The sequence below is a fragment of the Chaetodon auriga genome, chromosome 15 (assembly GCF_051107435.1).
Source record: "Chaetodon auriga isolate fChaAug3 chromosome 15, fChaAug3.hap1, whole genome shotgun sequence".
Taxonomy (NCBI): domain Eukaryota; kingdom Metazoa; phylum Chordata; class Actinopteri; order Chaetodontiformes; family Chaetodontidae; genus Chaetodon; species Chaetodon auriga.
The window spans coordinates 10,767,260-10,779,547 of NC_135088.1; positions in this window are offsets into that span (position 1 = coordinate 10,767,260).

A 12,288-nucleotide genomic window follows, 5' to 3' on the forward strand; every position below is an offset into this window, starting at 1 on the left:
TTGCTGTTTCTCAGCTCATATTAGTAAATGAGTGTTAATATAGTGCAGTGCACAGAGCGGACATCTATGGAAATCTACGGACCATAGAGCCTCTTTATGATGTCATTTCATTCAATCACCGACCACAATCTGCTGAGATTAAAATAATGCTGATCTGATAAGGCTCCAGACTGTTCCAACACGACCGCTGACTGCTGAGGCACGTGCACGTTTTGTCCTCACGCGCAGGCCTTCAGTATTTCCAGCTCAGCATTTCCAAGCACTAATAAAGATTTGTCTATTTTTAGAGAGAGAGACAACTGTCAGAAAACTGACCCAAGTTTTCCTTTCACATAACAAAACGCCGTCCATTAGAAAGTCGAGCAGAGTCACGCTGTGTGAAGTGAAGATCCATCTGGCTCCGTCTTCAGTCCTCGTTATTTCTGCCTGCCCAGTGGCCCACACAGGCAGCTATTTACTGATGACAGCTAACTCACTCCACGGGCCGGGGAACTTTTGCTCACGGTTTCTCTCAGGACTTATGTGCAGCAGGCTCACGCACACACACACACACACACACACACAAACATGCCTCTCAGGTATTACTCTTTAGGTTATACACATTCACACTGTCTCTGGTGAATTGTCCCAGACAGACAGTCCTGTTCCCTCAGAAGTGCTAACCTACATTGTATGTGTGTCCTAGTTCTGCATGGTGGTCTGCATCGCCCCTCTATCTCATGAATGTGAGAACAGATACACACATAAAGAACCTCTTGAGAACGGCTACAATGCGGGCAGCCTTATGAGTCCTGTGAGCCAGTTTTTCGGCTGATTTGCATTGCAACATTAGAACAAATACATCAGCCTTTATCACCAATCAAGAATTAAAGACCATACGTCTCAGCTGGATTTTAGAAAAACTTGCTCACGCTTTCATCCTCGCTTGGCTCGGCTACTGTGACGGCGTCTCCGCAGGTCTCTCTGAAAAGTCCGTCAGACAGCTCCCGTTCTTAGATCTGCAAACTGGCTTCCTGTGTGTATTTTACAATCAAAGAATTGATTTCAAAATACATTTCAAACCTGCTGCTATGTTAATAACAGTCCAGATTGTGTGGGACGGGTCTGCTTATACTGTCCCCAGCGTCAAAACTAATTTGTTTTCCACGCACCACACATTTGAAATAAAAATCCCAGAAAACCAAAGCTGACAAGTTTTCATTAGACACATTTTATCAGATCAAAATCTGGGACTATTCATTCATGTCTTACACTCGACTGCAACATTTTTTTTTTTTATCTCGCACACCTGACAAAGTGAATTTCCTTTTTGGATAGTAAAGGAGAAAGTTCACACAAGAGATGCATGAGATTTACTTAAAATTGAAGTTAACACATAATAAACAACAGGGTGTGAGACTAACAGCTTCAGTGAGGACAGCGTGGATGTGTGAGATATGTGCTGTGGAGGTGTTGAAGGTGCACAAGGAAAAGAAGGTGATGCTGGGTGGATGTCAGCTGAAGGAAGTAAGGCAGAACGGAGCACACGGGTCGGCTTTTATAGCCCGGGAGCCCAGGCGGACTAGATGAAGTGACGGCCCTCCACTGTCAGCCAATTGTCTGCCAAGGACAGCTCTCTGGACGGTGGGAGGGACATCACACCCTGTCTATTAAAAACAAGGTTACACTGTGACATCTCAAACATAATACAAAGTTTAAAATCCAAGTCAAAGGCAGTATAGAAATGAGAATGTGCCAAACACAAGGCAAGTGAACTGCATCACATGACAGAACTAGTTCATAGGTGCTATGTTCTGGACATGGATATTGATATGACAGCGCGCCACCTCAATTGATTTGTTTTATTTTTCTGCAGGCAACACAAAAAAAGTGAGGAGCAGGGTCAGTATTGAAATGAGATTTAATCCCTGATCCAACGCGCACATCACCATGTTGATCTCGAATGAGAGCTTGAACTTGAACAGGCTGCTCACTCACTGGCTGAAATCAACTAAAAATGGCTTTGCTGCTCTTGCAGCGAGGCTGCAGAAACGTGTCCGATCTGAAAACAGCTGATGTGTTGACACAAGGTCATTTTAATGTTTTTGACTGGATCTGTACTTTTAAATTACATACAGAAAAAAGTCAGTTGTTTGGGGATTTTGGATAACATTTATTCTTGAGTGGAAGAATCACAATTTTCCATCTATGGCAACATAAGAAGCCTATGAGAAAACACATATATACAGATAATTGGATATGGATTAGTTTGTGAAATAATGTGCAGATAAATAAATGCATACATACTCATTAAAACATGATTTTTCAAACAGAAAGGGACGCATCAGAAAAGTGGGGGAAGCCCAGTTCAGAGCTGGTGGTCCTCCTCTGGCCGCTGAGGTTGGTCTACTCAAAGGTATTCCAGAGGAAAAGCGACTGTGTGAGCTGTGTGATTTGGTAGAAGCAAAAAAGTCAGTCCCATTTTCTTTTGTACTGTACAAATGATGATGATTTAAGAGAGTTAATTTTCCATGAAATGGCTTGACAAAGCCCCAACATATTCTGGTGTGTGGATGAGAAAAAATTGGAACGGCTTTGTAATTTGTTTAAGTTTGCTAACTTTGTCTCAGAAGCCTGGAAAAGATGGCAAGAGGGACTATTTAATTAATATTTATTCTGCTTTCTTGAATACTACATAGCTTATGTTTTTGTCACGACTTCTGAATTTTGTTGCTGGCAGTCACGGGCTGCGGATATGATTATGAAAGAGGCTTCATTTGCTTCTCTATTTTTGGACTTTCCCTGTTGTTTAGAAATGAAACGTGCCCGCAGAGCTCTGGACCTGCCTCGTATGAATTTATGGTACCTTGTGGGCCCGTGCAGGCAGGCCAGAGTTATGTAAGCATGACACAGTGATAAAAATTCCAGACTAATGCTTGTAATGTTACACAGCAAACATACATAGTGGCAAATTTACCTCCTGCATTTCCTGCTTCACTTCGGACTTTAAAACCTTACACCTGACTCCACTTTTTATCTGGCCCTGACACTTATTCTAACAGCGTACTCAACCCTCAGATCAATTGTAACCCAGACACTGAATAACTCCACTGCTCTGAGCCTCACCTGCAACTCATTGGACTCTTCACAATCACTCGATGTTAAGTGGAGCATCAGCAGCGGACCATCCAAAAATGGCCAGATGCTTGAATAACTTCCAGCTCCACAGAGGATTCACATTCAGCCGCTGACTGAGATCACGAAGCGAGTCAATTTAGGTTTAAGTCCAACCCTACAAATGGGAGGTTTAACTTTCTCTGAAGGCAGATGAACAGTAAAACTTAACAGCTGACACATGCCTTGTGCACAGAATTGTGCAATTATGAACTGCAGTGCTGTACTTCCTCCCCTGACTGCTGATACAGTATAACAGGCCCCTCATTTTCCTCCCTTACCTCTCTGGAGCAGAAGGAGGTGTGTCACTGATTTAAGCAGCCTACTCACAACATGCTGCCTTCTGAGTCAGTGCATTTGGAAAGCCATAAATTAGCTCATCATTTAGCAGCCACACTGATCAATTGTTACACTGCTTGCTCTTGAATGCAGCACACGGCACAGTGTGCGGTCGCCGTGGTCTAAGGGATAGGAGGAATGAACAATATCCTCTGTGAACAATGTCCTCCCGCAATCTTAAGACAACATAATAAGTCACTATTCCCCTGAACAACCTCACTACAAGGCTATCCATAATGAAATGTGTTATTATTCCTCTGTGAAACACCTCTTTCAGCTCGCCGTCCACAATGCGATAACCTTCCCTCCAATTATGCCTGTGAAACAACGCTGTGAGAAGAGAGTTCTTTGTGTTAAAGTAATCTACTGTGACTTTTGCTTCTTCTTTTTTTTAATGGAAACTCACTTGTGAGTGATCTCAGCATTTCATTGGTTTCTAAGTGAAATGGAATGCCTGATTAAGCTCAACTCATTAGCAGAAGGTTCAGGATAAATGAGAAGGCGAAGGACTGAGGAGAGAGTGATTCTAATTAGACTGAAGACAAAACGACCAGAGAGGATCTCGGTTATGTTATTACAAAGAAGGCTAAATTTAAAAAGGGAAAAAGAAGATGCCACTTACAGAAGATTAAAAAGGCTGGTACTGTTAAAGGGTATATGCCCCTTTTAAAACACATCCAAACACTTTCCTTTTTTTATTTTTTTTTTCACTATTAATTTTGTGGATTTTCCCTCGTTTTGATATGTTTTGAGCCTTGATGAATATGGGCGCTTGCTGCCAAAATCAAATTTAAAAGATTTAAAGCACTGAAATATCTGAGAAAGGATAAATAAACATTTCAGTCGGGACGCCCACGTGAAGGTTTTAACCATTTATGGCAACAATAATGTGCGTGTTTGAGTTTGGCGGTGTGGCTCTGCACAGACTTTGACAGAGCTGCAGAAACACAACATTTGATGAACATGAATGCATATTAAAAGAAACAATTTACAGCTAAATACTGATAAAGGAGGAGGCTGGGGAGCTGGAGGGGGTTTCATTTCTCAAAGCAGGCGGCAGTGTAACAGCGAGGATGCAGAGTTCAGCGTTGTTGTACGCAGACTGAATGAGTGAAAAATGTTTACATGGGCAGCTTCACAGAGACGAGTCACGAACAGTCACAGCTGAGGGATGTTCGGAACATGTGACATTAAAATGATCTTAAGGCTGCATTGCTGATGCCGTGTGAGAAGCTCACAAAATTCATTCATTCATTCATAAAAATCATTCCAAAACTTCTTTCAAATCCCTTGTAGGTTGGTTGGTGTCAGACCTCACAATTATCCTGGTCACCTGGATGTTAATATCGCTGCATATTGTGCTTTGCTGATGAACCAGAAGGCTCATGTGCTGCTGCATTTTGTTATTACAGGAAAAACCTCCTCCCAAATGTTAAGAGTTGAGTTTATTGGAGTAAATTATCTCCACTGCAAGGTAATTATAGTCGGCTAAACTAAAATCTAAAACTAGGTGTGTGTAAAAACATGCAGGAAATGTCTTTTGGTCAAAATCTGTCAACACAACCAGCATGAGGAGACATTGGTGCAAACGTATGTTTATTAAGACTGGCATGACTACATGACTGTGAGCCAGCAAGTGTTTGTGTTTTAATACCTATTCTGAACTTCTTAAACCTTGTAAACAATAAAAACTAAATAGAATTAACTCTGCTAGACTGCTGGGGGGTTTTCACTCCATTCTTTTTCATTAACAGTGACAGCATAAACATAAAAACTGACTGCAAACCATGACAACCATTTCTAAGACATCGAGAGAATAGCAGGATCCATGGGAAGAGGACGAGAGCAGCAAAGTGGTCACAGTGTAATGATGTTTAAGTGGTGGTTGAACTGGAAAAGTTACCTTCAATATGCAACTTCAGACAGGAAGTGTACTCTTACTCCTGCCCTGCTCGCCCACCATTGGTCACCCTCTTCATTTGTCAAGGGCAGTGGCGTCCATCATGTCCACAAAAGATATACAGATACCAGCCTTAGTCTGCACAGTCACTCATCTCCTGCCGTGATGTTTGGATTAACAAGGGGTGACAAAAGGACGGACAGCTGTCCATTGGCCAGTCACGGGGTTTAATCATGCACGGACAGATTCAAGGTCCCATTGTTTTATTGTGCAGTGACAATTAACCAGCATGCTATCACTAAACGTGCATTAAATAAGGATTATGTAGGTGTAATCTCCTTTATAGGCCACAGACATTTCACGGCATTTAGGATCAAGCCTACATGATACTAGCCAGCATGAATGATTTAAAGCCATATCTCTAAACCTCATCATCAGAAATATTCTGAATAATCTGTCAACAGCAATAACCAGGGATATGTGTGTAGGCACACGACCACGGGATCTCTCAATGCCCCTGATGTCATCTTGAAGTGACGTGAGGACACAATGCAGCGTGCGCGTGAGGCACAAATAATGTGGACCAATTACTCAACAAAAATCAACAAAAGCGCTATTAACGGTGAAAAACGTCCACCTTTAAAGTGCCTTTATACGTACGAAATTACTTTCTACAAAGGATTCTCAAGTGTGTCCTCCAACAAAGCTGCGTTTTCCATTTTCCAACAATACTGGAACAGTGTGCAGGATGGAAGGGCAAACATCAATTTTTATGGCACAAAGAAAAGGAGCAGGTAGTGCAGAATGACAGACATTTGTACCGTGACAGGATGCATCCTATCTGCCGTTTGCTTTCTCTCTCTCTATTGAGCTGGATTATGCAATACCTTAGTGGAAACTGTTTTCTAATAATATGTTGGTTATATCTGGCACCAGCCCAGTATCAGGGCAGTTTGTTAAATAATCATGACATTTAACTTATTCAATTCAGGCACATGGACACACATATTCACAAGCCGAACACAGGACAGGAGTGCAGGGAGAAGTTTGGGTGTTTCAGCCAAACCAACGTGCAACGCTCCCCTGAAATGTTTCTCAGCAAGCTTTATTTTGAAAGTCTAACCAGACGTTGCATATTTCATTTTGTTTAGATACTTATTTTTGCTGAAAATCTCACAATAGGAATTAAAAATTTGTGTCCTTGTTCATGAGTTTTGTGACGATTTCATGACCTGCAGCGAGAGTGTGCTGCTGTCACATGAGCGCTGTAATGAGTTCCGGTAAATTTCCCTGCAGGGATAATTAAGTGCTGCTCTGTTCTGTTTTCTCCTCTCTCAAACTTAAAAGGTGCGGCTGTTGTTGTTGTTGTTCAGCGATTTTACACCTTATATGCACTGCTGATGGTTTTTGATTGGTGCTTTTGCTGCGACTCCACTTTGTATTTTCTCTGTTTTTAATCTCTTCCTGTGGGTTTGATCACGTCAGCAGGCAAGACATAACTGAGCTGAAATAACTGATTTTGAGAGCATGATTGACATGTGGGTTTGTGTGTGTGTATGTGCGTGTGTGTGATTAAACGTGCGCGCTCACATGTTCACATGCTACACGTGAGTGTGGGTGCATTCACACAAGACAGTCGTCGAGCAGGTTGATATCATAGCATGAGGAAGAAAAGATCATTTTTACACATTAGCTCCACTCTGACAGCCTCTGCTCTCCAATCCCCTGTTTAATAAAGCTTTCTCCCTTTTTTTTTCCCTTTAAAATCGAATTTAATACAAGGTTGCAAAAATTTCAGCGATCACCACCTCCGGAGGTTGTGTGTTCAGCAATGTGGTCTGCAGCATTGTTGCCGGCTACCTCCTGCTCTGATAATCTGGCTAAATAACTGAGCTTCAGACATGTGGTGGGTCTGTGATTAGCCACGTCCCTCTGGGAGAGAGATTTATGAGCTTCAAGCTGCATTGTTTTATTCTAAGTCAGATACCAGGTATTGAAAGCTCAGTAGCAAGGCAGACATGTTCTATTATGTTCGCCTTTTCAAATGCCTCTTTTATTTGTTTCTATTAATCCTGCTTGAACAGCAACATTCAAAGGGTGCTTCAATGCTTAATTAAATATTAACCTGTTCTGTAAGCTTCAAGGAGATCTCCCCCGATGTACCTGCGATGAATCCACACGCGCACACAGAGGGAAAAAGCCTCCACACCCTCCACCCCTCTTCCTCACATTCAGTGCGTACTGCACACTCAACGTGTAACTTCCCATAGGGGTGTAATTACGTTTGCCGTGTAAACTGGGTAATTAGCTGTGTCTCCACTTAGCTCTCAGCTGGAAACATGGATAGGAGTGAGCAAAGCAGCAGACAGACACATCAGCACATCTGCTGACTCTGATTCCATAGCAGGATAATGCAATTCCTAAACAAATCATTACAAAACACATGCTGGCATAATGGGAATTATCCATATGCTGTGTGTTTAATCACCATGGCTCTCTTTTATGTTAAGCCCTCCCCTTGTGAAGCCTCCTTTGAGAGAAAATAAACCCAGTGCCCTGGGATGTCTGCGTGCTCGTGCACAGGACGCGGATGTGAGGATGGACCACATTGCATTCTTTTCAGATCATCTTATATCTGATCTGGTTAATTTGAACAGAACGTCGCTGCATTGATAATTTTGAATATGAGCAAATGGCTTTAGGGAACTGTGAGGGTCATTATGGTCGTAGTCGTAATCGTTGGTCATAATGATTTAACAAATTAAATATTGATGATTTTGCCAATATAAGCCTCCTCTTTGGTTCTCATTACGGATTTCTTCTCCTCTTCTCATGTTTTTTGTATTCTTAGGGAATGCTGCTTTTGCTTGCGGGTGGTTTCGTGTGTTTTCTATTTGTCTCATTTGAAATGCGTAGATGATCATGGTTTTTGACCACTGGGGGACTGCACAACAAGCTGTAAACACAACATATCATCACCTTATAAAGCTGATATGGAACATTAGCTATTTACACATCCAGCATATACCAAGCAGCATTTGCATTCATTCACCTGACAAATGTTCACTCTCCTTTTAGCTCTGTTTGGTCTCCACCAGCTCTCCAGCTGCTAAATGCTCCACTATGTTCACCAGTTGTCGCTAACTTTGTCTGTCATCTGTCTGCCATCAAAACAATGAACTGAAAGATGCCAAAATGCTCCCTCAGACCTGAGAGGAACTGTGTCAGGTCATCATTCTCTGCGGGTTCAACACTGAGATTCTTCCTGCATCACACACAATCATTTGATCCATTGTTAATATAAAAATATTGATTAAAGAAGTTTTAAATATTTAATAAATGACAGAAAGGGTAGAGACACAAGTGACATGTGACTAACTTTGTTTTACCATCAGATGAGGCCTGAATGAGTGTGAGCTTCAATATGCAAGGCAACGTAAAGGTGGAAAACATCGAGCCTTGTCATGAATGTATGATTAGCGAAATCACGCGCATCTGTGCAGACTTCATTATAAAAGCCCACACCTCTCCTCCTCGCTATACCTGGTAATGGAAAGGTAGAACTCTCCCAGTAGGTGCATCTAATCCTACAGATAAGCAAAACAAACAAGGGGGAGTTATCTCAGTCATCTGTCTGTGATCAGATTAGAGGTTATGAAGATAGAGGCTTAAGACCGTTATCTACCGGCTCATCCTGAAGACACTACAGGTGCACACAGCGACGCCGTCACGTGGACTGACTGAACAACACTGAGCCATCAGATGGGTACAGCATAAGGAGTTAATAAGCATACTAAGAATGAATAACATTTGGAAATGTGCCCTCAGATCAGCATCTTGCAGAGCTGTCATGCTCCCAAAACTTTGTGGGGTTTTAATAAAATTCTAGATTTTCTTTCTTTTGCTTGCAGGTTTGAGAGATTTCAGCACAAAACAGCAGAAATGTAAACACAGAAAACAGGCACAGAGGAGCGAAGGCAGCCAGGACAGCCCGACAAAAGCCAGAAGGCAGTGTGAACTCTCTATATATACAGAGACACTAATGTTGGAATGGGCTGCAGCTGGTGAGCAGGTCACAAGGGCTGATGAAGGAATCAGCGACAGGTGTGCAGAGAGAACACTGAGGCAGCCTGGTGGACAGGTGAGGAATGACACCCGTACTTGCAGTCAGTGCTGGTTCACCCGAACTATTACATATTTTCTTCCACTCGCAGCCATGCAGATAGTTTGGCTTTATTTGCTCACATTTTGACATGCATGATGGACGGATGTTCACACTCTCTCACTTTCTGTACTTGACAGCCGGGACACAACATGTCACAGGTGATAGGTTTGATATTCATCACATTATCCCCAATAATATCAGGATGTTTACATTGTCAGTGTGAGCGTGTTAGCGTTCTGACGTTTGGCTCACTGGTTTGAGCAACGTGAAGCCTCACGGAGCCGCTGTGGCTGTAGACCTCACCCTGCTTGTATTCAGTCAGGTCTAAGTGGGAGTTACCTGATTAAATAAAGCTTATTAATATCACTATTAGTAGTAGTAGCAGTAGTATTAATAGCAGTGTGATAATGATTATTATTGTTGCTATAAAATGTATTATTATTGCAGTACTCAGTATTTGAAAAAGTTCTGCCATGTTGAATAATCAGGGAACTACTTTCCAGTGAAGAAATAGATCCAATGAAAGGTGCTGACAATGCTGCGGACTGTCCAGAGTAACAGGAGACTGTTTCAGATTAATGAAGATTAATGTCAAATTGTTTCTGTCTTTTCTTTTTGTTGCTTCTGAGCTGAGTAAAATGATAACCATAACCAATTTCCCATAAATCAGTTTGGTGCATGCTGTTGCCTTGGAAACTTGTTTATTGCAATAACAAACTGTAAAGCAGTGAATTAGTGGATTGTAAATCCTTGCGCAGTAGGTCTACGGTCATTTAGCTTTGCTGCAGTTTGTACAAAGTTCAGATCAGCGTCTTTGCAGACTTGCCATTCTACATTGACTGTATGTGTCCAATAACAGCATCTATCAAAGAAAAGACAGCATGTACTTTGCACCAGTGAAGTGACTTTTTTTCAGCTGTACACAGGTTGCTTTCCCACCTACTGATATTTTGTCCAATTACTGGGAACCTGACTGGGAGAGGTGGATGAATAGCTGTAGCAGCAGCAATCACAAGAGGCAGCGCAATTTCAATGCCATGTATTACAGCACAGCATGCAGTTTTGTTCTGTGCCAATTTGGCTGTTTTACCAAGTAATGTATGCATGAACATACATATGAGTGATTCATGTGAGGACAAATAAAAAACAACACAGCACACAACCACCAGAACAGCTTTAATGCTTCTGAGCAGAGATTCTCCAGGTCTCCGAACTCATCCGGGCTGAGATGTGGTGATGATGAAGGCCATTTGATTCTATCCACCATAACACAACACATATGGAACAATGTGCATCTGTTGTGTTCTTCCACTCATTCATTAGTTTTTCCTTTAATTTCTCTCCAGTCAAGAGCAACTTAACAGACTTAACTCTACTCCAGCGTGTGTCAGTACAGCCTGACATCAGGGCTGGGTGATTTTATTGAATCCAGTATTGAATCTGCGTATCAAATCTGTATCTTTTCAGATCTTACCAGAAACGTCTTACCCTCCACTCCTAAAGTTTAGCTTATCCTGGAGGTTTGACCTTCGTTGTGCAGAATGATGTAAACTACCTTTCAAAAGTTTGGAATCGCCTGCCACGAAGCTTGACAGATGGCTGAGAGGACTACTCTATATTTCTGAGTGGTCTTTCATGCTTTTAGGTTGTAGAAAGCTCTCTTTGCAAATAGATGTTTGTACAAAGTGTTTGCAACAAAAGAGATGTTTTGCAGACGGAGAACAAAACACTGCGCAGCGGTCCGACCAGACTGACAACTGAGAGGGCAGAGAGAGAAGAGGATTCCTCTGAGCTACAGTCAAATAAAAGAGATCACCGCTCGCTGGTCAAAGAGATGTGAAGCTCAGCGTCAAAATCTGTGCAGATTTAAGCAGGAACAGGTTTCAGTGTCAAGTGCACAACAAGCTGGAGTTAACAGGCGTGTTGCTTTAGCAAAGCTGAACATACAAGCTAATCACAGTTTAGACCTGTTTCTAACCGCTGAGCAGACGGCAGAGGACACAAAGAAAAACAGGCTCCTAAAATATTTAGAGCCAAGTTGCACTGTTGTGTTTGAGTAATGATCTTTTCTGGGCTGCAAAACAAATTCAAAATCAAAAAAATAATAATATTTATAACAATGTTGTCCTGTCGTGCAGCACTGTGAGGACATCGAGTAAATGGAAGTTTTAATAATTTAAATATTATTATTATTGGGGCTAAAACCATTTCTAATGTAAATAATACATTTGATGTTTGAATTATACTGTTTTATCCATATTAAAATATCCATTATTCAAGGAAAGAAGAAAAACATCAATCTGTGCAATACAATATATATATACACATATATATACCGTGCAATAACCCAAAGACAGTGTATTTTGGTAATATATCTTTATACTCTCTTTTATATATTGTACATGGCCTTCTATAGTTGATTTTATATCTTTTTTATTGTCTATTTGTTCTAGTTGTTTTGTTTTCTCACTCTCCTTTTTATTCTGCCATTGTGAGAGAGAATTTCCCCAGTGCAGGATCAATAAAGTCTTATCTTATCTTATCTTATTCCAAACTGTTTGAACTGTAGTGTTTGTGCAAAGTTTAAGCCTAGAACACTGTTATTTCGCTCATCTGCCGTCACAACGAGCGGAAGCCGATTGTGATCCAACGGGCAACTTACACGAGTGTGATGTGGAAACAAAACATGTTGGCATATTTATAGAGTGATGATCAATGAGGGGAACAAGGC